Source organism: Equus caballus, chromosome 1, assembly GCF_041296265.1.
Source record: "Equus caballus isolate H_3958 breed thoroughbred chromosome 1, TB-T2T, whole genome shotgun sequence".
Classification (NCBI taxonomy): Eukaryota; Metazoa; Chordata; class Mammalia; order Perissodactyla; family Equidae; genus Equus; species Equus caballus.
The window spans coordinates 94,062,242-94,084,118 of NC_091684.1; the positions used below are offsets into that span (position 1 = coordinate 94,062,242).

A 21,877-nucleotide genomic window follows, 5' to 3' on the forward strand; every position below is an offset into this window, starting at 1 on the left:
AGTCTCTGACTGGATTAAGGTGATCCAGGATTGCTAGTGTCACTAGCTAGCCTGCTACCAAAAGCACAGCCATGTGTCCCTTGAGGATGGGATACATTCTGAGAAATCAGTCCTTAGGCAACTTCATCATTGTGCGAACATCACAGAGTGCACTTACACAAACTTAAATGGTATAGCCTACTACACACCTAGGCTATCTGGTACTAATTTTATGGGACCACTGTCATATATGCTGTCCACTGTTGACGGAAACGTCATTATGCGGCACACGACTGTAAAGAAAAATCCTTTCGGGAAGGAGATATCATTTCTAAACTTTAAATTCTATCTATAATTTTTCATATATAACGTCTTAATAAAAAATATCCAGGTAGGGCCAGCCCTGTGGCCAAGTGGTTAAGTGCACGAGCTCCGCTTGGGCAGCCCAGGGTCTCGTTGGTTCGGATCCTGAGCGTGGACATGGTACCGCTCGTCAGGCCACGCTGAGGTAACATCCCACATGTCACAACTAGAAGGACCCACAACTAAAATATACAACTATGTACTGGGAGGACTTGGGGAGAAAAAGCAGGGGGAAAAAACAGGAAAAAAGTAGATTGGCAACACTTGTTAGCTCAGGTGCCAATCTTTAAAAAAAAAAAATCCAGGTATACGAGACTAAGACAACATGAGAAAAAAAAAATTAAGTGACTCAAAACCTACAAGAAAATAGCTACAGTGGATCAAGATAATGAAATGAAGTTATCCAATACAGACATGCTTAATATATTCAAAGAAATTTGTTTTAAAAATTGACAGTCATGAAAGACTGGTCCCATACCAAACCTTACTAACTTTAAAATTCCAAATCATACTTCACTTCCTAATCTTTAAATCAATCTCTGACTGATTCCTTAGGAATTCCTACAGCTAGTCTAAAACCTCCTTACTCCCTTTCGGTCCACGTACACCCAAAGAGAACACTTCACCTACTAAAGTAAGAAAAACCAGTCACTCAATCTAAAAGGATTCACACACTAAGAGACATGCCCTCTGATAGCCTTACTGGTCCATTCCCTGAGAGGAAACACACTCCATGAAGCTGCCACCAGAGTGAACTGTTGCAGGGAGCCACCAGAACTCAAATCAAAGGTTTTCAAGCATTTTACATCATAACCCATTACATACACTACATCTATATAGTGTATGTATACAGCATACATACACTGTGTCTATCTATACATAAGCACACTCAATTTAATTGAAACACAAATTTCAAAAAACAAGTCTTAGCTATAGTAATCAAGACAGGGTGGCTGGCATAAGGATAGACATATAGATTAATGGAATAAGAGTCCAGAAAAAAAACATTCTTTTTTTCTTTTTTTAACAAGAATGACAAGACAGTTTGATAAGAAAGCACAGTATTTTCAACAGTGTTAGAACAACTGCATATCCATATGCAAAAGACTAAAGTCAGATCCCTTCCCTATCATACACAAAAAAATTAACTCAAAATGGATCACAGACCTAACTGTAAGAGCTAAAACTATAAAACTCTTAGAAGAAAACAGAGTGATCTTCATGACCTTGAGTCAGGCAATGGTTTCTTACATACAACACCAAAAGCACAAGCAACAAAGAAAAAAACAGATAAATTCTATTTCATTAAAATCAAAATCTTCTGTGCTGCCACAATACTATCAAGATTGAAGGGGCCAGCCTGGTGGTGTAGTGGTTAGGTTTGCATGCTCTGCTTCAGTGGCCCAGGGTTTACAGGTCTGAATCCTGGACACGGACCTACACACTGCTCATCAAGCCATGCTGTGGCAGCATCTCATATACAAAACAAGGAAGAATGGCCCAGATGTTAGCTCAGAGTGAATCTTCCTCAAGCAAAAGGAGGAAGATTGGCAACAGATGTTGGCAAACATGGCAACAGGGCCAATCTTCCTCACCAAAAAAAAAGAAAGAAAGAAATTGAAAAGACAACCTGCAAAATAGAAAATACTTCTAAATCACATCTGATGAGAGACTTGTATCTAGACTACATAAAAAACACAACTTAATAATAAAAAGATAAATAACCCATTTTTTTCTTTTTTCTTTGTTTTTTTGCCAAGCAAGATTCACAATCTTCCTCTTTTCGGAGGTGAGCCGCCAAATCACGGCCACTAACAAGTGGTGTAGGTCCTCGCCCAGTAACCAAACCCAGGCTGCTGAAGCAGAGTGCGCTAAACTTCACCACTAGGCCACAGGGGCTAGCCCTAATAACCCATTTTTTTAATGGGCAAAGGTTCTGAATAAACATTTCTCCTAAGATATACGAATGCTCAATAAGCACATGAAACAATGATCAACATCATCAGCCATCAGAGAAATGCAAATCAAAACCACAATGAGATACTACTTCACACCCACTAAGATGGCTATATCAAAAGAAAGACAATAACAAGAGTTGACGGCATGTAGAGAAACCAGAACCTTCATATCTTGTTGGTGGGACTGTAAAATGGTGCAGTTACTTTGAAAAACAGTTTGGCAGTTCCTCAAAATGTTAAACATGGGGAATTACCCATATGACCAGCAATTCCAATCCTGGCTATACACCCAAGAAAACTGAATACCTATGTCATACAGAAACTTGTGCAGGAATGTTCATGACAGCATTACTTATTATAGCCAAAGGCCCATCAACTGAAGAGTAGATAAACAAAATGTGGTATATCTGTACAATGGAATATTATTAGACCATAAAAAGAAATGAAGTATTGGCAAATGCTACAAGATGAATGAACCTTAAAAACACTATGCTAAGTGAAATAAGCCAGTCACAAAAAACTATACACTGCATGATTCCATTTACACAAAATGCCCAGAACAGCAAATCTACAAAGACAGAAAGGAGAAGATAAGTAGTTGTTTGGGGCAGGACTGGAAGAATATACAGGAATGGGGAGAGACTACTAATGAGTATGGAGTTTCTCTCTACAGTAACAAAAATGTTCTAAAATTAGATTGTGGTGCTCGTTGCATTACTCTATGAATATACTAAAAAAACCCTCTGAATTGTATACTTCAAATAGGAGAACTGCAACGGCATGTGAATTAAATCTCAACAAAACTGTTAAAAAATTCTTAGCCCCTTATTACTTGTGATATACTCTGATATTTTCTATTTCATTTCATTTAAACATACAACACTAGTCATGATGTCCTAAATTCATTCCACAACCCACTAATGGGTCATGACTGGCAATTTGAAAAACACTGCCATGAAGTCCTCTAACAGGAGAACTGATACCCACGTTCTCCTATTCTCAGGATTAGTTCCATCACACCTCACATCCCAGAAAAAGTCCAACTCCTCCTGGCCATCTATTATTCCCTGAGTTCTCACGGCCACACTCTGTGTACATCCTCCCTTTTACTCAATTCCTGAGCCCTCCTAAGTCCTTCACTGGGCCTTCTGAAATTCTGACTTGGTGACAAGCACACTTGGCCACTTATACTACCTTTACTGTTCCTCCTCATCATCTACCGTCCCTATCGTTCTCCCTCATTGAGTAAGGACGTTAGCAACTGGTTCACAGTATGTACCCTTACTCCCCTCACGATTTGCTCACTTCACCATTCATGCAGACACACTGACCCTTTTAATACCTCAGCCTCTTTAATTCATTGGCATCCTCATCTACACACTTTTCCCTCAATTCTATGTCAGCTGCCCACTCCCAAGGCCAAGCCTGGGTGGTATCATTGCCAGAAACTATTACACCTGTCAAATCTATTTCAAGCATCGCACTCTGACCACCACATTCAACCCTTCTAGTTCACTTACTTCATCCCACTCCACCTCCCCTGCAACAATTCTGACTGAAATTTCCAATACACTGATGTTACCACTTCCTTACTATTCATCCTGACTTCAGCTCCTTTCTTGTTCATGTCAGATTTCACAATTCATCACCACTCCTCTAACCACTCCCTTTAAAAAGCCCTCATTTCCCTTGTCCTTCTTCCTTCTATTATACTGACCTAGTTTAATGTGTCAACTTGGCTGGGCTACAGTCCTGTTACTCAATTAAATACTAGTCTAAGTGTTGCTGTGAAGGTATTTTCTACATGTGGTTAACACTCACAGTCGACTTTAAGTAAGATTATCCTCAATAATGTGGAAGGGCCTCATCCAATCAGTTAAAAGGCCTTAAGAGCAAAACAGCCTTCCCTGAGGAAGAAATAGTGCTTCAAGACTGCAGCATCAGCTCCTGCCATTTAGATTTGTCAGCCCCCATAACTGTGTAAGCAAATTCCTTGAAATGTCTTTATATACACATACCTACATATATATCTCCTACTGATTCTGTCTCTCTGGAGAACTCTCACACATCTGGCAAAACCTCACCCCAGAGGAATCCAACCATGGGCCTTATCTGTGCTTGTATCTAACCAGTTAAATAACGCTGGAGGAAAAAGAATCACAAAACCAGGCTGACTGATAGCACTTTAAATTCAAGATTTCAAACTGTAAAAGAACAATCAATACTTCTTGGCAAACTGCTTCCAACTTCCCCCATTCCAGTCCCCCTCTGCCCATACCAATCTCGTACTTGAGGAAGAAAAGAGAAACCACGAGACGAAAGCCAGGAGAACAGGCCTTCATCTCCCAGCCACCACACTTCCTCCCAAGAGCCACAGCTCTCTGCATTCCCTCCTGCTTGACCGAGGCCGGATCTCTAACAAAGGCCAATCTCTCCACTTGTGCCCCCCATCCCCTTTCCCACAGTCTCCTTTTCACTCGCTGGATCCCCCATTTTCCTTTACCTACCAACCCACTTCTCTGTTCTACTTCACAGCTAGTCTTTAAAAAGTTGTCTTCATACACTGTGTCTGCATTGGCTCATTTCTCATTCACTCTTTTCAAAAATTTTTCATTCAGTGTTTTCTAACCAACTTCAATCTGGCTTCTTTCTCTTCACTTTAATAAAACTCATCAAGGTCACAAACAATTTCCCACATAATCTATCTGTGCCTGCTTCTTCATCTATAAAATGCAGATAACAGTGTAACAGTGCCAACCTTGTAGGGTTGCTGTGTGATGCTTAAACAATTTAATATATGGAAAGCACTAGAACAGTGCCTGGTATATGATAAGCACTTAATAAGTTAGCTATTAAATTATTAAGATATTCTGGATCTTCTTTGCCCTTGGTTCTGATTTTTTATTTCTAGTTTATTCAGCAATGTGTGTGTGAGTTCTGTAGTAGTAAACTGCCTCAAATTTTGGGGGGCACGGAGATGTGGCTGAAAATAAAAAATAAACTAGAAAATCTCCACTAAACAATGAGATCCCTACTGAACTTCAGCCAAGTCTCTTCAATCAATTACCACATAATTTCATAAGGATGAACTACCTTAAACCCAACAGCCAAACCAAACTCACTCCCCTACTCCCTCACCTAGCCCCATGCTTTCTTGACCTGAAGATTTTTGCCAATATCATTCTTCTAAGCATAAGTCCTTCCTGTCCAGATTCATTCACTTCTCACTTCTATATAGCTTAACCCTCTACCTTGATTATATGCTTCCAGGGAGCAGACTAAGTTATATTTCTGGGAATTGCCTCTGGATACTAAACACACAGACAGCAATCTATATGTATTATCAAATCAGAGACAAGGAAGTTAATTACTAATTCTGCATTCACTGTCAAATGATCACTAACTTGTCTATTCCACATTTTGAAAACAACAATTCAAGTTTATTTACATTAACATTAGAGATAAAACTTCACACTACTCTCACTACTCCCATTATATCTCCCCAATTTCACCTATTATTCGTATCTTTTAAATACTCAGCAGATATACAGATATTTTGGGTCCTGTTTTACACATTGTGGAGGAAAACCATAATGTTTTAAACATCACTACTATCAATGCAATAAGAGAAAAAACTAGAGGTGTAAAAGCTGAGAGAGGGGAGGTAAAAATGGGAGGCAGTAAAAAAAGGATGGCATCATTTATATGTGAAAAATAAAAAATTCAACTACAGAATGATTACAAGTAATCAGAAAATTTTAAGAGGTTTATTTACATACAAATATTAACTAATATGCAAAATAAACAGTTTTTTATATACCAGGTAGAACATAAAATGGAAGAAAAGATGCTATTTCTAACAGAAAGAAAAATAAGTAATAGAAAAACAAATATATAAAATTAATGCAAAAACTTAAAAATTCTATTAGGAACCCAAAAGAAGAGTTGAAGAAATGAAAAGGTTCAGTTTTCCATATTCTTGACTAGAAAGACACAACACCATAAAGCTGTCAATTACCCCATAAATAAAAAGAAAATCCTAACGGCAAATTGAATCTTTGTGATAATCAAGGTGGGGGTGGGGAGAAGGAGATATTAACTTGAAAACGGCATGAAGAAACTTTCTGGGCGACGGTAATGTTCTACAGTTTGATCTGGGGTTACACAAGTGTATACAGAGGTAAACATTCATTGGCTGTACACTTAAGGTCTGTGCATCTCACTGTATGTGAATTTTACCTCAATAAAATAAAAAATTAATTCACCCCAACAGAAATGGGAACTAGACTACAAGGGTTGATTCTAAAAGTTCATATAAAACTAACAAGATAAAAGCCAGAGAAGATTCTGAAAAAGAAATGAGGGGGCTGGTCTGGCAGTGAAGTGGTTAGGTTTAGCACGCTCTGTTTCAGTGGCCTGGGGTCTGCGGGTTAGGATCCTGGGTGCAGACCTGCACACTGCTCATCAAGCCATGTCATGGAGGCATCCCACATACAAAAGAGAAGACAAGTAACACAGATGTTAGCCCAGCAATAATCTACCTCAAGCAAAAAGAGGAGGACTGGCAACAGATGTTAGCTCAGGGTCATCTTTCTCGCCAAAAAACAAAAAAAAAAAACAGAAGAGAAATGAAAGGGAATTAGCCCTAACAGAAAACACAGTATAAAATACAATAATTAAAACAGGATGGTTTGGTTTCCAAATAGGCAGAAGGATCAGTGGACCAGGAATGGCCCCAAATACACACAAATTCAATAAATTACAAAAGTGGCATTTCAGCTCTGTAAAACAAAAATGGATTTAAGAAATGATGTCGGGACAACTGGATGGTCATCCAGTGAAAAAAATAAGGTTGGACCCATACATCATACCTTATCTCAGAAATGGGTAAATAAGTTCTAAACAAGTAAAAGAATTAAAAACACAGAGAGAGAGAAGAACAAAGAAGGCATCAAAGTATTAGTGAAACAACATTTGAGAATTCTGGTATAATCTTGAATTAGTGAAAGACTTCCTAACTGTGACATACAACTTAGAAGTCAGGAAAAATTGGTAAGCTTAACTACTGAAAACAAACTCAGCATGACAAAACCACTATGAACAAACATAAAGGGCAAACAGCAAATTGGGGAAAATATTTCCAAAAAACAGCAGAGCTTTTTTCCATAATATAAAAATAAATCCTACAAATCTAAGAAAATAAGTAACAAAGCCATAGAAAAACAAGCAAGGATATCAAGAGTTCGGAATAAAAAAAGTATAAACAGTCCTTCAAAGATGAAAGATGTTTAATCTCACTCCTGATGGTGCTGAGGACAGAAGCAGGTATCCTCACACAGTGCTGATAGAGTGTAAGTTGGAACAACCTCTACATATGGCACTTTGGCAATACCTTATTAAAAATAAATGCACAGAGACTCTGACCTAGCAATTCCACTTCTGGGAATGTACCCTATACACTTCTATACAAGTATGAAACAATGTATGTACAAGGTAATACATTGCACCATGGCTTTTGATAGCAAAAGACTGAAAATAACCTAAATGTACATCAAAAAGGGGCTTAGTGAATGTTACATCTGTTATAATGATGGACTGAATTTCTGTGTCCCCCCAAAATTCATATGCTGAAACCCTAACCCCTGGTATTTGGAGTTAGGACTGTGGGAAGTAATTAGGTTTACAAGAGGTAATGAGGATGGGGCCCCCACGATGGGACAAAGAGGAAGAGAGAGCAGAGCCCTCTCTCTTTCCACTGAGGACACAGAGACGTCTGCAAGGGAGGGAGAGGAGGACCAAATCTCTCAGCACCTTAGTCATGCGCTTCCCAGCCTCTAGAACTGAGAGAAATAAATGTTGGTAAAGCCGCCCAGTCTATGGTATTTTGTTACAGCAGCCCAAGTTGACTAAGACAAATGGTATACCAGGAAGGTGCTAAAAAGAAAAAAAACGTATGCTATTTCTGTACTGACATGACTAATAGGAAATCATCTCCAAACTACAGTGTGAAGTTGAACCAAAAGGTAAAGGGTAATGTGCACGGTATGCAATAACTTAAATAAAAAAGGGGGTAGGGCAGAGGACACACATTATATACGCAAAACACACAATCCCTCATTGGCAATTCTGAAATCCATAAAGCTCTGAAAAATAAAAAGCTTTTATAAGTTTAGCACAAACCTATCTGATGTCAAAATCTGACAAAAATTTCCATAAGGCTTTTTATAATTTGTGTTTATTCTTACTGTACTATTTAGGCCTTTGATACAGAAATATTAATGTTTGATTATGGGATGCTACCACACCTCCTGCTAGGGATTTGGGATAATACAGCAGATGTACTGTATTGCCTTTCTACACTCTCCCACAAAAAAATCAAGCCTTGATTCTGAAATACATCTGGATCAAGGGGTCTGGACAAGGAATTATAAGTCTGTATTTACTTGCACATACGTAAACTATCTTTGGAAGGATTCAAAGCAAACTAACACTGTTTCCAATGTAGAGGAACTAGGTGGGGGCACCAAGTGAAAAGGAGACTTTCTACTGTACATCTTTTTCTATCTTTGGAATTTTGAATCAAAGTGAATACAGTACTTAGTCAAAATATAAACAAAATGTAAATAAAATTACTAAAACTTTTTAATTCTCAATAGTAACAGACAAAGCCAGATGTTTTGGTTTTGTTTTGACTGAAAAGTGACCTTTTCTTAAGTCACAGGGGAATCCATACAGCGGTGGCTTTCCTTTATCTCACTTTTAGTTGACTCAAATGGCATCTGACAGTCAGAGCTTCACCCTCTCAGAAGCAAGTCAGGGAATAGAGTATATCCACTGCCCTTGACAGCTTTTAGGAAACAGCAACTTCGCGATGTTTGCCATGCCTCGTGCCAAGCATAGCAGGTATACGTGGCTGCTTTCTTCTGGTATCCCCAGAAACACGCTGGGGCCGGGGCCTCTCTCCAACAGGAAGCAGTGAAGCCCACACTTCTCAGTATTAGAAAAGACTTAAGAAAGTGCTCCTAGCACAGATCTAGCCTTAAGTCTTCACAGCTCAATACAGAAGAGTTTGAGGATTCTGGTTACCATTTGAGTAGCATCTTTTTTACTATCTGCTTTTCATATTTTCCTTATACTTATTTTGATACCCTCTTGTGTTCCAAAATGGATTCGAGGTGACTATGGTTTGCCTTCTATTCACTGAAAGAAGAGACTGATTTCTACTTCCTGTGGCTCCCACATCACTTAATACCTGGACTGGAACAGAGCGGCTTCTCAAGAAATGCAAACCTATGCAAAACCAGCGTCATCTCAGAGTTGCTGTCCTCAAGAAGGAGGAAGAAATTTGACGTACCAATATAACCACAGAAACACTACATAGAAAACTTAGAAAAGACAGTATTTCCAGATGCTACTAATATTAAATAACCTCCCTCATTTTGCTAGAGACCGTTAAAAATGTTTAATGAACATTGTGGTTACCCGGTCTCTGACAAATTTGCCATCATCACATAGAGTCAAAGATCTCAATAACATTAAAGATTTGACAGCATTCCATTTTCTTCAATTATGGGTATATGATAAAGCTATTCCCAGCTACTGAATTCCTACTCTTTTAGATATCTGTCAAAATAAAAGCTTAGGCAATTCTCTACAGTGGGAAACGTGACCGTGGCAAAACAACTTTGTATCAGAGAATGTGGAAAATGACTTCCCTTTAATATTTGCTTCTGGAATATTTCCAAATTTTAAGGCAGAGGAGATTACTAGTCCAAATGTTAAATCATTTCAGTCAATCAACTTTAGATGAGACAATCGAATTTTAAATAAACCCCCCAGAGATGCAGAGGGAAACAACAGGCGTATTTTGGAGAATTTGAATGTACACTGTATATCAAATTGGTTTTAAATTAACTTGGTGTTTTGCATTTGCTCCAAGTTAAAAATAATAAGTGACAACAATAGCTAAAATTTCCTGAATATTTACATCCGGTGTCCCAGGCACTGTACTAGAGCGCCAGGCACTTTATATGCTGTATATTACTTAAACCTCACAGCCCTAGGAGATTATGTGCTATTATGAGATTATTCTCATTTGACAGATAATAAAACAGGCCCAAAGCTATTACTAACCTGAACTAGCCCATGCCATATAGTCAGATTTGGAGCATGGATTAGAACTCAGGGTTGACCCTAAAGCCCATGCTAGCAACCACTAGTAAGTTTGGGCTCCTTAACTTTCTAAAGAGTCGGCAGATTTTAATCAAACCTGATGTACTACTACTGGGTAACAGGAGACACAAACGTGTATTTGTGATATAACCTATCACCTTGAAAAAGAATGGCAGCTAATAAGTTTTCTAAAAGGCATTATACACATACACTCTCACATATAACTTTAAAAACTGGATTTCAATGAAATTTGGCCTGCCCAGAGATCTGGGATAGGCTTTTGCTTCTTTGGGGGAAGCCCTCTCATAAATCTTTCAAAAGAATGTAAATTCACAGTTTAGATATCCCATCCCCGATCATAAGCTTCTTGAAGCTAACAAACTTCATTTTCACATCTTCCACTGTCTCTGAGAGCACAGAACCTCCTTAGTAATCACAGTGCTGGGGAATAAATAAAATCTACCATTCAGAGAACTCCTAGCTTACGTGAAGCTTTTTGTTTTATAAGTATGGGTATTACAGAAAATATGTGACTCCCAACAATTTTCTCTGCTTCTGAAAATTACAAGTCTAACTTTCATTGCTGTTCTTGACAGAGGATTCTGATTATCACCCAAGAAGGACTCTTTTTGTCCCACTAAGTTTTCTGAAGAAGCACCTGCCTAGGGAACAAGCTTTCTATAAAAAGGGTTCCAACAGCCTCAGTTTACAGTTCTAAATCCAAAACGGTTAAGCAACTGGTCCAAGGCTCTAGAGCTTGCTGATGACAAAGCCCAGATGACAGAAGTGAGAAGTGAACCTAGGTCTGACTGCTGGACAGTCTAGTTCCACCTGCAGCCCCAAAGGATATGACAGCTCTTATTTCAATATTCCTGTCACCTTCCAGGTAGTAAAGTCTGCTGACTCAAAACTCATTTCTGAAATCAAAGTTCAAGTTAATCTGCATTAGAGTAAGAAGGCAAAGCTTCTAAATGTTCATGTAAAGAGCTCATGACTAAGACAGTAAGCATCACAGCTCACTGAAATAGGCAAACGACTCATATCTAAAGTTATGCGGTTACAATGACTTCCTTGCACTACATGAATCAGAAAAGCTACTACTTGACCAGAGACTTCGAGAGAGCTGGCATCTCAATGTCAGACATTTTATACTTCTACACGTGCAACAAAGCATCTCAACTATCTAGATGACTCAAATGTGTCAAACAACTCACTGGCAAAGCAGACTAACAAAAGTCAGGCTTCTATTCAACCACCTCTTAAGAACCACCAGGATAGGTGTGTCTAGTCACTTAACAACAAATTACTTCAAGTTGTTTCACTGAGCAGTGAATATCTTCCCAAGGTCATTTCCATAATATTAAGCATTGAGCAAATAGTTAAGATTCTAACCTCATGAATTTTGGTAGATTTATTCTTAAGCTAATTTCCTTTCCAAGTGACCTTTCTCCTAGGATCTGAAGTAGTATGAAGGGGACAGTTTCCTACTCTGCCAGGACACTTAAAGGGAGCCCTTTTCAAACTCAATAATGGAATAATATAGTTCTTACTAACAGACTCAGTGCTCTCTCTTCCTTTAAACATAATTTAGAGTGGAATGTGGAGTGACTGCTAATGGGTATGGGGCATCTTCTTGGGCTGATGAAAATGTTCTGGAATTAGACAGTGCTGATCAACGCACAAATTTGTGAATAAATTAAAAACCCACTGATGCACATCTAACGGTAAATTTTATGGTATATCAATTACATCTCGATAAAGCTGTTATTTTTAAAAACCAACATAATCTAGAAAACAAAACAAAAAAACTCTGGTTTGACAGGTAGCCTGACAGTGAGCTACGATCCAAGGATTTTTTGTGTCAGGAACCCTTCCTAGAATCTGACAGACCTTAATTAACTGGGTAAAGCAATAAAAGTTTGGTATCTCAAGATTTTCATCCCTCATTTCAATAAAATATCACGCTTTTATTTATTTGTACTCTAGGTCAGATAATACTGAGCTCACCTCAAAGCCTTTCACATCTAAAACAAAAGCCAAAATTCGTCAAGCAGTGAGTGGAAAAGAGATGTAACTTGGATAAATCAATATTATTTTGAGTTTTAGGCCCATATGCTTCATCAGTAGTATTAGTACAATGAAGATTTAAAATTAAACATTTCCAAACATTTCTAAAATGTTATTAGAAATCAAACATTTCCAATAAAACTTTTTTTTTTTTTAAAGATTGGCACCTGAGCTAACAACTTGCCAATCTCTTTTTCCTTTTTTCTCCCCAAATCCCCCTCAGTAGATAGCTGTATACTTTTAGTTGTGGGTCCTTCTAGTTGTGGCATGTGGGACACCACCTCAACATGGCCTGATGCGTGGTGCCATGTCGGTGCCCAGGATTCGAACCCGCGAAACCCTGGGCTGCTGAAGGGGAGCACATGAACTTTACGCTCGGCCACGGGGCTGGCCCCAAACTTTTTTTTTTTTTTGAGGAAGACTGTCGCTGAGCTAACATCTGTGCCAATCTTCCTCTATTATGTGTGTGGGACGCCGCCACAGCATGGTTTGAGGAGCGGTGTGAAGGGCTGCGGAAGTGGAATGAACGACCTTAACCACTACGCCATCGGCCGGCCGCACTAACTTTTATGCAACTTGTTTTCTTTGTTCTAGCCTTTCCACTTAAAATGAAGGAGTCGTCAGAAACTTTTCAATTAATATTCACAAAAGGATAAATGCAATCATTTTAGACCCCTAATGAATTATCATTCTGTGTCTGTGTGCAATACATATATGTATACATATGATATACATACATCGCACACAGATACACACATACATTAAAAAGACATTTTAGGCAAGGTTTTATTTTAGGATAGTGATAAGCATAGAAGTGATTTAAAAAAAAAAACTGATACTGAAGTGATTCAAAAGCTCCTACTGTTGTGACAGATAATACATATGAAGTGATCATTTAGCCATCTGGAAGTGACAGTTTGCATGAGGCTTTCGAAACTTTACAGAGAACATTAAACTTTTTTTTACGGCTTGATTTTAAATACTATCAATTGTAAAGAGCTTTTCATCAATCTGACTTTCACTGAACACCTGCCATATCCCAGGCTAGGTGCCAGAGACGCAGATGCAACACAGGTCTGGCCTCAAGGAAGTCCCATTTTGACCGCTTGCTTTTGTCAGGCCCAGCACTAAACACGTCCCTTCCAGCATCTGACCTCCTGGGCTTAACCCACCGCAGGCGAAGAGGAGGTAAACACTACAAAGGACTATAAGGCCGTAAGACCGAAAAACTAAAGGTGGAAACAAATAAAAGCTGTTGTACATTTAGACCAATTCTAAGTCTACTTCCTAACCTAACATTACACTCTAAGTTCCAGATGTACCGCTAAAAAACATTAAAATGACCCAGAGAATACCTACACCTCCTTTAACACACATCACTTATATAATCTTCTCATTTAAAGACATATCTACCATATTTCACTCAAAGCATCCTCTTCCATTAAAGGATATTCCTCTTTACGTTCCAACTCTCCATCTGAGTACAACACGCACGGAACAGCTGCTGAACGAATGAATGAATGAACAAATGAATGAAATAAACAGATGCCCTAACTGCCGAGGAGGTACTTGCGGACGCTTATCTCAAAACACAATGGACTGACACACCAGAACACTACTGTAACGATTACTGAATTTCGGAGGTAAAAATAGTAACCACCCAACACTGTCCGATACCACGCAGGCAACATGTTATCAAGTCCACAGCAAACGTCTGATGGGGAACTTCCAGAAATCAAAACAAAAAGTGCTCATCGCAGTACTTTAAAATGGACTCGGTTCTACCACCCAAGGACTAGGAACACAAGTGCAAGACAAAGAGATGGGAGGGTGCGGGGAGAGAGTCCAAAGGTCACCGCCTAAGGACCCTCCAGAGACGCGCCCGCGGACCCCCACGCTCGCGCCGAGCCCGACGGCCCCCGTCACCCGAGCCCCGGGCCCGGCGGTCGGTCGCAGCCCGGAGCCGCAGGCCGCCCCGGCCCCGGTGCTGGCGCCGCCGCCGCGCTCGCCCAGAACGTCAGCACAAAGAAGCCGGCGAGAGAGAAAAGGCGGCCCCCGCAGGCGCGGGACGGGCCCGGGCGCTCGCCGCGGGTACACCGCCGGGGAGGCAGCAGGGCGCGGCGGGCGGCCCGGGCCCCGCGCGACCTCCGCCGAAGCGCCTCCCAACTCGCCCCCCGCCGCGCTCCCCGCCGACCCGGACGCGGGACCCGCGCGAGCAGGGGGCCCGGCCGCCCGCAGCCCCGCGCCCCCGCCGCCCGGGCCGCTATTGTTCCCGCGCCCCCGCCCCCACGGGAGGGGGCACGGCTGAGGCGGCGGCGGCGGCGGCGGCACAATAACATAAACACGGCGGCGCGCCGGCCGCCCGCCCCGCGGCGACCGCCGCACTCACCCAGCCGCGCGGCGAACGGCGACGGGAGAGCCCGCCGGCGGGGACCGGCGCCGTCCGGGCGGTCGCCGCGGCCGTTACCCAGCGTCGCCGGCGGCTCCGCGATCCGGGCCGCGTCGTCCGGCCTCGGCCGCTCCGCTGAGTAACAGGGACGCGGGCCGTCACGGCGCACGCCCGCTCACGTCATCGCGCAGGGCCCCGCCCCCACGCCTCGCCGGCGGCCCGAGGGGCGGGGCAGCCCCGGGGCCCGGATTGCGGGGGCGGGGCCCGCCGTCCGGGAGCGGGGCTACTTATGGACCCGGAGGACTGGCGGAGGTCGCCTGGAGGCGGACCTGCGGCGCGAGCGCAGAGGGCGGCGTGCGAGGGGCGTGGCCGGGAGCCGGAGGGGGCGGGGCCCTGGCCCTGGCACGTGGCGGCGCGTGGCCTGAGCGCCCGGCGTCTGGCCCGGAGCGGTCCGCTAGTACTAGCCAAAAGTCGGGGGCTCCTCGACCCGGAGTTGGAAGGAGATCTGCGCTTAGACCCAACTCGCCCGGGGACCAGGCGTCCCGGCCCGGGGACACGCCTCACAGACGAACAACTCAATACCTTGACCGACAATACGTTCCATTCCGAGGACACCTGCCGTGGGCCCAGCAACCCACAACAAACAAATGTTCTCTTAGGCCACCTGGAAAAAGCTGCCTCTTGTTTTCCCAAAATCCACCCCCTACCAGATTCCAGGTATTATGCTGTTTATTTCTGGACCCCACAAAGCGTGAATGTTATGGAATTGAGAAGCCCTTAAATATCCAACAATGGGTGGAAGGGTGTCTAAGTTAAATACGTCTTTTCGATGGAATACTTTTTAGCAATTTAAATGCCATATGTTGAAGGAATTCTTAACGACACGGGAAAATATTCATAATACGTTATTAAGAAAAAGAAGTCTATATATAGAGAATGATCCTACTTGTATACTATATATACATAGAAAAAACCTGGAAAGAAATATGCCAAATTATTTTAACGGTAGTTCATCATTAGACTGTGGAATGAAGGGTGAACTGGTTCTCTTTTATACTTTGGGTATTTTTCTGTTGTTTCCAAATGGAACAGTTATGTTCATATCAGAAAAAAATACATTACTTTAATAATGAATGCATAAATATTTGTTGAATAAATGAGTGAATTCAGGTAGGCTATCTTCCCATGTCATGTTGGGAACAGCGTGGGTTGGCCTGTTTCCAGTGGTTCTGAAATGGAACATAAGTGTGAGTATTCATTCATTCTTTCATTCTCTCCTGGTTCCCTCCCTCCCTCACAGGCTTCTTTATTTCCTTCCTTCATTTCTCTAATAAATATTTATTGCATGCCCATTCTGTGCCAGGCACTGTGCTAGCACTGGCAATAGTACAATGGAGCTTACAGACTTAATCACTGTAATATGGAAATAGTAACAGTAAACAAATGCAAAATGATCACCGCATTATAATACAGGTTGATGTGGCCACACAGTATTATGAAACCAATTGATAGAATTAGTAAAGCCAGGAAAGGCTTCCTTGAGGAACTGCCTCTTGAACTGAGAATAGATTTAAAAGTATTTTGGACAGAAGCAACTCAGAATGTAAGGGTCCTGTAGTGAGAGGGAGCAGGCGGAGTTGGACAAACTGAGGAAAAGCCAGTGCCACTGGAAGAACAAGGAAGAAGGAGCTATGAGATGAGGTTGGGAAGACTGGAAAGGGACCAAACCTAGTGCAGTCATACTACCCATGTTGAAAATCTTGTCTTTATCCTAAGGGCAATGGGAAGCCCCTGACGTGTTTCAGCAAAGGTGGGGGGCATGGTCAGAATGGCATCTTGAAGATTCCTTATTGGAAGGAGGCCAAGTAGACTATTCCTACATCTAGAATGGTCTAGGAATAGTCTAGATAGCAGACGGCGGAGGCTTGATCTATGGTGATGGTCACGAAAACAGTAAGGGGAAAGATCTGAGGACCCTTTAGGAGATCCAAAGCACAGAAGTTGATGATGGATTATGTGGGCAGTGGAGGAAAGGGAGATATCAAGGAAAACTCATAGGTTTCTGGCTTGTGGCCAAGGATAGATGTTGGTGTTGGTTCACCGAAATGAGAATCTTGGAAGACGACAAAGCTTGAGTGGAAAGATTATGAGAGCTGGTAGTTTGAAGGCTTTTGATCTGCCCAAAAGAGATGCCAAGTTGGCATTTGGATATACAGAGCTGGGCTCAGGGAGTTAAGAGGTGAATCATTGACAGATAATGGTGACTTGAAGTCTTGGGTACAGATGAGCCTAGGCCTGAGAGAGAGAGGGTAGTGAGTGAGAAGAGAAGAGGGCCGGGAACCAGCCTTGAGGAACTTCAGCACTGAATGGCCATGAAGAGGATGAGCCTGAAAATGACACGCCAGGGAGATAGAAGGAAAGAGGGATTCGAGAAGAAAGGAGTGATCAATAATATCAAATATAAGAAGAGGCTTGAAATCCTGGAATAAAGCCAAAAGTGGATTACAGTGGGCTGAGGAATGAATAGGAGATGAGAAAATGGAGGTGGTAGCTAACGATGGCTCAGGCAGTGAAGAAGGACACAAGAATGATTTATATATGGTAGGAATACCGTTGAGAGGAAGAGGTGGAATCAAGGGAATAAACATGAGTGTAAGTTTTCTAAGAGAGCGGGGTGAGGGGAGGGTTCATTGGACACACAGGTGGAAGCACTGGCAGGTACCCCCTACTCCTCACCAGACAAGTTAAAGACCTAGAGGTAACAAAAGACAATATAATCAGAGTAGTTGTCAAGTGAAGGATGTTGCCGGAACAGAGCTCCAGAGTTTTGTGCCCTATTCTCTTTAATACTTTAACAGTCTCTCTTTCATTCCACAGGGAAAACTTGTGATTTATTAGCACAGCCTGCCACTGTCAGCTTCCAATTATCTCTACCTAGAAAGGACGCCCTGTGTGTTATATATGTGAGCATGTGTGACTTCATTACTTGTATTGAATGTAGTCATCTCTGATATTCTGCAAATTCAAAATGCTTTTTGTAAGCCAGATGTGGCTCTGGGGCCTCCTTCTTCTCAATGCATTTTTCCTTGTTAATCTATTATGGTTCCTTGTGAACCTATTGGGGGCTGACTCAGAAAAAGACAAAGAGCGAAGGAACTCAGGTTTATTGCCTCTTGTCCCAGGGGAGTTGTCTTGGAGACAGCGGGTCCTTGGGTCTCTCTGGGACTGGGATGGGAGAAGGAAGGAAGGGGAGGCTGCAGGCCCCTTAAATCCAGCCTCCGTGGGAGCCCTGAGAAATGGTTAGGAGGAAGTTGCAGCCTGTCCAGACAACCTCTTTCTTTGTCATTCTCCCTGGCCCACGCACACATGCTGGATTGTGATGGAGTTGGGCCTTTGGCTAAGGTGTCGGGTGAACCTCACCAAGCTATTCAAGGACACAGAAACTGAAAGTTGAGCCTTGATGTCACTTCCTAGTCCCCTGACCTCACTGCAGGTGTGAGGAGTTGGGGGGAGGGGGCTTATTGACTAAGGCCTGCAGAAGGGCATCTCTAGGGACACCCCCTCACTCGTGACCCCATCTCCACAGCCCTTCTCCTTTAGCTTCGCTTTCCAGCCCCCCAGTTTGGTTTCCCAACCATGCCCTTAGTCAAGTCAACCCCTCCCCTCCACAGGGGGAAGAGGTTCAGCACCTCCGTCAGTCACCCCCTGACTCTAGGATGCTCTTTGAAGCTCTGTCAAAGGAGAGCCTGCTGGCTGCAGAGGGGGCGGCTCAGGCTCTGGTAGGACGAGTAAAGGAGAGATGAGTGTTCATATTGCAAATTGATGTCTCCAACTGCAAGAACTGTGGCTTATTTTCTCGGGGGTAGGACGGGACCAAAAATGAGCAGAGTTGCTCAGTCACGACTTGAACACAACAAAGTGGAGAGACAAGTGGGTGGTACTCTAATTTGAACTTATAAGTAGTACCCGCCTCTTCTCCTGGGTTTCCTCCTTCCCTCTGCTCCCTTGTGTACACATGGCTTCTCGGTACATGCAAGAGAGACAACCCAGCTATTCAAGCCTTTAGATTGAGTACACACGCATGTTCTCATGAAAAAAATGGTCAGCATTTATTCTTCTAAAATGATGGTTCTCAAATTGTGGTCCCCAGAACAACAACATCAGCATCACCTGGGAACTGATGGGAAATGCAAATTCTCAAAATCACTTCAGACATGCTGAATTAAAAGCCCTGAGGGAAGGCCCCGACAATCTGTGTTTTAATGCGCCCTCCAAGTATTTCTGATGCTCACTCAAGTTTGAGAACCGCTGCCCGAAGACACTAGTTCGCAAGGCCACCTGCTTATCCGAATCACCTGGGGAGCTTTCAAAACTATCCGTGCCTGGGCTCCTCTTCTGGTAATCCTTCTTCAGAGGGCTGGGGTGGAGCCAGGCTTCTGTAGTGTTTTAAAAACTCCTCAGGTGATTTTGGTGTGCAGCCCAGATGAAGAGCAGTGTCCTAAGAAATTCAGCATATTGTCTGTTCTTTAAAGTCTCAGAGCAAACTGTACAGGACAACCTGCCCCCCACTTTTGTGTTTCAAGTTCTCTCTTAATCTTTCCTTTCGTTACTGGCTTTTTATTCTAATATTCTGCCCCCACCCTCCCACAGCTTAGAGATACCTCGGCTAAATTGTCCTCTTTCCATCCACACCCAGATATTGAAGATATTCAATATTTATCCTCTGGAGGAAAAGATGCAGGGAATTGAATGAGAGGTAAAGAATAAGTTGTTGAAGTCCTGAAAGCAATAAATAAAATCCTTATTGTTGTTTTAAATAAATGTGTATTTAGGAAGAAGACTTTCCACCAGACATCTCAGCATGGACGCTCTGCCCCGTTTACAATTCCTTTGCCTAGAATTCTTTCCAGCCCAGTGGAATTTTCCATTTACAACTCCTGTACTACAGAACACTTTTCCAGGCCCTGTGGTGGAAGAAGACAGCTCCTCATTACTGGTTCCTCGCCCTTAGTAGCTTTAGGGAGGATCCTTCTCCATCTCATCTCCACCTCCATGTCTACCTCCACCTCCATCTCCATCTCTACCTCCACCACCATCTCTACCTCCATCTCCATCTCCACCTCCAGCTTCATCTCCATCTCTCTCTCTACCTCCACCTCCATCTCCACCTCCACCTCCATCTCCACCTCCATCTTCATCTCCGCCTCCACCTCCATCTCCACCTCCATCTTCATCTCCACCTCCATCTCCATCTCTACCTCCATCTTCATCTCCACCTCCATCTCCATCTCCACCTCCATCTCCATTTCCACCTCCATCTCCATCTCCACCTCCATCTCTACCTCCAACAGTCTCTCTGTCCTGTTCCTGAAGCAGATTTCCAGACAAAGACAGCATTGCTTCTGAGGGTAAGTTGCATTGCCCCTATTGCCAAAACCCAGCAGGATTGATTCTCAGCTGAGAGTTGACACAGCTGCATCAGCCTGGCCAGCTGGGGGCTTGTTGTGGGACTGCGAATGAGGGCAGAGGAGAGTAGGGTTTCAATACTTGGGAAAAGGCAGAAGGAAGTGCCATAACTCTACAAGGTGTGGTCCTCCTATGTGAAGGACAACTACACAGGGAAGAAAGTGAGCATTCCTTCCTGAACCCAAGGCAGTCCACACTCCAAGTGATGCTTGAGGGATAACAAATCCAGGGGAAAGAGAGGAGAAATTCATTTCCAGGGGTGAAGACTGGGTAAGGTCTCAAACCCAGACCCCAGTCCACCCCTTCCCATGCCCCTTGCCGCATTCTATTTCCTTGGAAAGCCAAAGTGTGGTTGGTAACTGTCAGCATATGCAGAGCAGAGAGCAAGACTTCCCTTGGAGTCAGCAGTAATAACAGGGATGTCACAAATATCGTCTTCTCAAAGGCAGGGCCTTGGCATGAGGTTCCTCTATCACCAAGCAATCAAGCAAGATCTATCGAGCAGGGGAGTGCCCATGTAGAAATGTGGACCGTCTCGTTGGGATCCCCTTTTGAGGGCACATACACACGCATGTACTTAGAGAAGATGGTACCACACCAGCGGGCATGGATTCAAATACTTGGCTCATTCTGCCCTCACAGCAGGGTGGGGCGTCAGGACCTGTGGTCAGTGTTGGAAGGACATAGCCCTCAACAAATAGGCAGGGAGGGAGTAAATACCCTGACCTCCCATCCTTCTGTCTCCTGCCGTTGCTCATTGCCTCCCATTGGCCAAACACAGCTACAAGCAGAAGGCCAGGGAGCCCAATGATGCAGTCCATACGGACGATTGTCCCTCACCCCAACTACAGGGCAGGCGACAGGGTGCAGAGTGGAAAGCTTCCTTTGGAGGTAGATGAAGTCATGGGCCTCGTACCAGGCTCCATTAGGGTAACTACGTTACACAGCTGTGTTAGGGACACTGTTCACATTCGAACTCCAGCATATGTGCTCAATTATTGCATTATTAAAATTTTTAGACCTTTTGTTTGTTTCTTTTTCAAATTTAAGAAGAAATTTAAATAGTTTACTCTTCCCTGTGGATACTTTTAAGTTGTCTTTAATTTCCTTAAATCAAATAAAAAGATAATTTTAGGGCCTGGCCCGGTAGCCAAGTGGTTGAAGTTCCATGTGCTCTGCTTCGGCGGCCCGGGTTCAGGGGTTTGGATCCTAGGCACAGACCTACTCCACTCATCAGCCATGCTGTGGAGGTATCCCACATACCAAAAAAAAAAAAAAAATACAGGAAGAGTGGCACAGATGTTGGCTCAGGGCCATCTTCCTCAGCAAAAAAAAAAAAAAAAAAGAATTTTATAATCAATACCTGAAAATTCCAATATCTGAAATCTTTATGAGGCATGCTCTCTCCTTCTCTCTCTCTGTCCCTCTCTCTCTCTCTCTTTTTTGACATCTAATCTTATTTATTGATTACTCTTAGAAAATC

General features: G+C 42.8%; 1 protein-coding gene across 37 annotated transcripts in view; it reads right to left on the reverse strand.

Moving 5' to 3' along the window:
- Nucleotides 1-15,069, reverse strand: part of MAPK8 (mitogen-activated protein kinase 8) — a 99,840-nt gene extending 84,771 nt beyond the window's left edge. For 22 of the 37 annotated variants that reach the window (XM_023648335.2, XM_070265162.1, XM_070265155.1 and 19 more), the window contains exon 1: nucleotides 14,929-15,069. The gene's annotated coding sequence lies outside the window, so the exon portion shown is untranslated. The remainder of the gene's footprint in view (nucleotides 1-14,928) is intronic. The other 15 variants (XM_023648323.2, XM_070265179.1, XM_070265150.1 and 12 more) reach the window with 2 other exon arrangements.
- Nucleotides 15,070-21,877: the final 6,808 nt, after the last annotated feature.